The sequence below is a fragment of the Leuciscus leuciscus genome (assembly GCF_965113295.1).
Source record: "Leuciscus leuciscus genome assembly, chromosome: 4".
NCBI lineage: Eukaryota > Metazoa > Chordata > Actinopteri > Cypriniformes > Leuciscidae > Leuciscus > Leuciscus leuciscus.
The window spans coordinates 54,085,650-54,091,242 of record NC_138728.1 but is presented as its reverse complement, the minus strand read 5'-3'; the positions used below and the strand labels follow the sequence as shown (position 1 = coordinate 54,091,242).

General features: G+C 40.8%; 1 long non-coding RNA gene across 1 annotated transcript; it reads left to right on the top strand.

The window, feature by feature from the left end:
* Positions 1-1,916: 1,916 nt before the first annotated feature.
* Positions 1,917-4,846, top strand: LOC309497150. The gene is made up of 2 exons (XR_014205427.1): positions 1,917-2,947; positions 3,122-4,846. It is a non-coding gene; the product is annotated as an uncharacterized lncRNA (long non-coding RNA).
* The last annotated feature ends 747 nt before the right edge of the window (positions 4,847-5,593 follow it).

The window sequence follows — 5,593 nt, the reverse complement described above, 5'->3', positions numbered from 1 at the left end:
TGAACAACAACAGGAAAACAAGTTAAACCAGTTTTTCAAGAGACACGAGTGTGAAACGTGAATGAAATGATGGGGAGAGTCTCTGTAAAAAAAAAAAGCCGGTTAAGGTGGTTAGCCAGGTATGTTTGAGTTTAGTTTGTGCCAACCCTGTGTTTTAGGCACCATGAAAGTTACTCGGCTTTTAGCAGTGTTCATCGCCATAGTATCTTACGCTCCACGGCTAACCTGCCCCGGGTCAGGTTATGTTCTCGAACTGAAACTGGACTAAGCAGCTGTGAGCAAAGTGACACTTGTCTGATGCAATAAAGACCGTCCCTCAGTTTCTCTGGATCCAAATTAAAGGTCACATCACCTGTGTCCCAGTTCAGGGGCTGCATCCTTCAACTGTGGCCTACGGCCTTCATTCCCCGGGCTGCGCAGGACAGAGCGAGTGGATCCTTTGCAGCTTAGCCAATCCCGCTACACCGACGGCAGGATTTTTATCAAAGAAAGGGGCGTGTGATTATTGTTCTGTGGCGGCGGATGAATACACACACAAAAAAAAAATTATTTACTCAAATAGCCAACAAAACAGGTGTTAAAAGCCAGGGGTTTTTCTTTCTTAAAAATGTGAACTTAATCCCTGTGTTACCACTGTGCGCCTTCACTTGTTCTAATATTTCGTTATGTTTTAGGCAGCAAGGGGCAGACAGCTGAGTTTATTCAAATGAGGGCTGAAAATGATCATTTATTTACCCAAGGCCAAAAATAATTCCCAAAAAATATTGGAGACTTGTTTTTTAACTTGTGTTTTATAACTAATAGCCCTCACCCCATACAATACCCACAACAATAAGAAAACCAGTAGATAAGTCTTTCACTTCTTTAGTTTTTTGTAGTGCTGTCATGCAAACTATGTCTACAAATGTTTTAAACAAATTAGAGTGTCCAGAAATATGATTTATGGAGTATTTTGTATGCATGTACTGTTGTGTCATATTTGAAAATGTTCTTAGTGTTTTCTTTTTCTCAAGATTTAGGACAATTCTGGATAAAATGGGCTGGCTAGGGAAGGTTACTCCCTTGCAGGTAAAAAAAAACAAACGAAAAAAACAAGTATGCAAATTTATAAACCATTGCTGGATTTTATTGTGCTGTTGTTGTTAAGAGGAATGGTTTATTTTCTAATTATTAACAAAATAAATTACTCAAACTATTAACAAGATAAGTTACGTTCAAGATTAGAAAAAACAACATAAACATTTAAATTAATAGAACATAAAAGAGATTGGCAGAAAACATTTTTCTGTAGACTTTTAATGAGCTGAGCAGGAGATCCTAGTGGTGCTGCTGGACTGGGATGGGCTGCACAATAGAGACCCTGGTGAGGCCTCTGCCGGCGGGGTATTCATCTGGGATGAGTGCATATTTCCACTGTCCAACAGGTTTGCAGGGCTGACTCAGGCAAAAAAGCAAAATTGTATCCTGCCAATGCCTTATTTGATCAGTTATTGTGATTTATTATGAGTGATGTAGATGACTGCTGCACTTGTGATAGGGTGCATGTTAACTAAGAGAATGAGCAAAGAGCCTCTCCCTTGCGTGCGCTCTCTCTCTGTCTTCAAACTAGCGCTGGCAAAGACAGCGCCTGTGGCTGAACCTCAAGGACAGGGACAGAGTGTTTCTGCGTAATGCCCCAATCTCACCTGGCCTGTTTGGTGAACACAGTCATCAGCAAGTTTCAGGAGGTGAAAAAACATGAGGAAGCTTTCTGTGAATATTCTGTGAACTGTGAATATAAGCAGTCAGATCAGAATAGCCAGTTGCACTGAAGGATACAGGGCAACTTAACAGCATAATCACATATCAGTATGCACATAAGCACAGCGTCAACAGCCGTAGCAACAACAACTGTTTTCACACTACAGGATTTTAAGGCCGATTTGCAAGTTAACGAGCTCGCCGACAGGTCGGGCTGTAATCGCGTGCAAAACTGTGGGTGATCTGCGCTCGCCAATCTTTAAGTGTGAAATACTTAACGACACATCAAAAACGCTCTCTGACACATCGCCGACGCCAGACAAATATCTAGCATTCCAAATATCTGGAGCTGCCGGCCAACTCGATAGCCTGTGGTGTCACGTGTCGCGACGAGCAACAGCCAATGATCAGCTTGTTATGACATTACAAAAGCCTTTTGTATTTGTAACCATCGTTGCCAAACCACAACAGGCAGCTGCTTTTTCATTATAATGTTTTACTCACTTCAAACTCTCTCTGACAGACAATCCCTGCTGCCCGCGTGTGCTTATCCATCCTTTCACTGGATATATATATATATATATATATATATATATATATATAATTAATTTTTTTTGTCCTATTTTGTCCCGCCGTCTATTTTCAAATAGACAATGCACCATTGGAATGGGCCATTTCCCATTCCACTTCTTGCGCATGTTTTCGTGACAAAATGTGGTTTTGGGACCAGATAGAGTCGTTGGGTGACAGAGTTGTTGTCAGCTCGTGCGAGTGCTTTTCTGTACACAGTAGGCCGCGCCTCTGAGGCGAGGGGCTGCTTTTCGTTTTCGAAGTGCCATGTGGGACCTGTGACGACATGAGGACACTAGCTGCATTCTCCGCGCTCGGCTCGCAGCTCTACCACAGGGGAGAGCATAACAAGCCGGGCTTATGAAGATTCTTTCTTTGTTGCCGCTCGGCGTCGTGGGCGGCGGGGAAAGCATGATACTTGCAGGCCATACCAGGTAAAGACCACGGCTCAGCGCTGCTCCAAGGCAGGGCTCTGAACTGGCATCTCAAGGAAAAGCTCTGAAACTCATCTCAGGGAAAACATGGCAAACCAGTTTTTCAAAAGGCGTGAGAGAAACTCTGGGGAGAGAACACGTCAAGACACGCACAACTGATCATGTATACAGTAGATGGAATGAGATAGTCTGAGAAATTACAGGTACAGTAAGAGACAGATGTACTTATTTAGCAGACACTTTTATCCAAAGTGACTTTGGTGATAAGAAGCATCATTCATGAATATATTACAATGTTTATGGATGTGAATTAGTTAAGTGTTTGTAAAAGAAGTGTGTCTTCAGTTGTTTCTTAAATGCATTGATGGTCTCAGCAGATCGGGTGGATAATGACAGCTCATTCCACCATACAGGACCAGAGAGTGCCAGTGTGTAGATGAGGCACAATGACTCGCTGCCACAAGAGGTTAGTTTAAACTTGCTTTAATGCCGACTGCAATGAAAACAACAGGCAGCAACATCACATGCTCGCTCCGCCCACGTCTGGCCTGGGACCAACACCACATTCCACAAACTGGTGCGACCGCATTTTTCCTTAAGAACATATACCCTTTTCTCCAGTGACTGCTGAAGCACACAAGATGGGGATAATTATGTTGGATATCTGTTGGATATTTTAATTTCATTGAATCATAATCATGCACTGTTTGTTGGCTAGAGGAGAACTGAGCGCCTGAGCCTAGCTTCTGTCACCTGATGGTGTTTTGGTTCCTTGATTAGTTGGGGACACTTATATTCAACAATATTATTGATCTGCCTGTATTGACACCATTATATGAGAACTGAACTGAGCTGGACGATGACATCACTGTTTTCTCCAGAGCAGCTGTATAATGAATTTGATTAATAATTTTTTTACAACAAAAATTAACCATTACTGAACTTACTTAAGCGTTTTTTTATTATTCAAAAACAAAATGAAACTACTTACATTGTGTTGTTTCATCGTTGTAGCCAATCACAAACATTTACATTAAGCACATGAACGCAGTGGCCAATAGAGAATGAGAATGTGACGTCACGCGTTTCACTCCGCATTGTATTCCTGGAAGGCGCCACCATATTAGTTGGTTACACTATCCGTTGCCATGGTTACTTCGACAGTGAGACCGAGAGAAATAGCGAAGTAAAAGAAAATAAGAAAAATGTACAAAAGTTTACCCCTGGCTCTTAATGCACCGTGTTGCATTCTTGAGCATAACCTGGCAGATTCAGAGAGATGTACAGTAGGTAAACGTATGACTGTAACTATACATTGCAATCCTTTTGTAAAGGTTAATATATTAATTTTAGATCTTAGTGTTGAGACCATTCACTGGAGTTTGATTGACAGGCGATCTGACCAATCTGAATAATGCAGACATCTGCCATTTTTGTCCGACAAACAAACCAAACCAGTTAGCAGATTAAAGTCAGTGGACTTGAACTTGAAAAATGGTGTGTATTGACATCTTTTTGCAGTTCATTCATGTTTAATTCGTGCTATAACTACAAGAGATGATCTGTTCACGTGCTGCTTGAACCGAGGCGGTACACATTAAAGTGCCACAGAACGGTATTTATTGTTTGAAAAAAATATATAATAATGTGAAAGCTGAGACTTTATTTCATGCCAAAAGTAATCTCCTCTATTTTGTCTGTTGGCGCATTGTCAATGTCCTCTTTGCTCCGCAATATATTTTTCACTGTGTGAGAACATGAAGTGTGGAGTGAGAGCGGAATGGCTTGTCGCAACAGTAACTAAGATGGGCAGGTCTTTGTGAAAGGTCAATTTCAAATCATTTAAATCTTTGTGGACTCGACTTGGACTCAAGTCCGACTCGGCCCCCTTTGGCCGGACCCAACACTATTGATTATTTTCCTCTTGTTGAATTATTTGCTGCATTACCTTTATTTGTTGCATTATTATCCTATTTTTTCTCTTTTCTTGTTTTCTTTTAGATCAAACTTTGTAGCATTATTTTCCTATTATCACTGTAAAGCTGCTTTGAAACAATCTGTATTGTAAAAAGCACTATATAAATAAAGGTGACTTGACATGACTTGATTGTGCTTTAATCTAGATATTTGATTATTCTGGGTATCCCATACTTTCAGTTATCCATTCATTAAGGGACTCGGAATGGCTTTGAGACTGCACGTCGGCCGCATGTCAGCTCACGGACACAAACTCGGTCAGAGGATGCAGGGTGAGCTATACACCTTTAACTCAGGCCGCGCACTACTTGCTCATTACAAATAGTGTAATTTTTATGGTCACAGAAGTGCAACTTGCTAAGTCAAAATGATGCTCCATTTATCGGTCCTTCGGTATGAACTACCCTGAACACAGATTTGAGGAAACACTAGACTCCACATTAATCTATACTAGAAATGATTTCAGAACAATACAGAATAAATCAAGATTAACATTTTATTTGTCAGGTAAAAATGTATCATGCCAATTACACAAGTAAACAATTAGATGCCAATTCAGAATTAATAAATACATAACATCAATTGCTCAAAGATGACTCTAAGAGTAAGAAATGCATACCTGACAGTGAGAGACACACAGTAGTGTGTGAGTTTTCTGAGTGCAGAAAGTAAAGATAGCACAGATCTGGTAACAGATTCCACAGTGGCTGCTCTGACACGACACCTTCCCTTAAACACCCAGACCAGAACAAAAGAACTAAAAGCATTTAGCACCCAAATATTTATGCAGCTTTTGTTGGTTCTTTTCTCTGCCCAAATGGTCACGCCTGGTTTCGGAGAGGAAAGGAGAGAATTATCAGATATTCAATTCA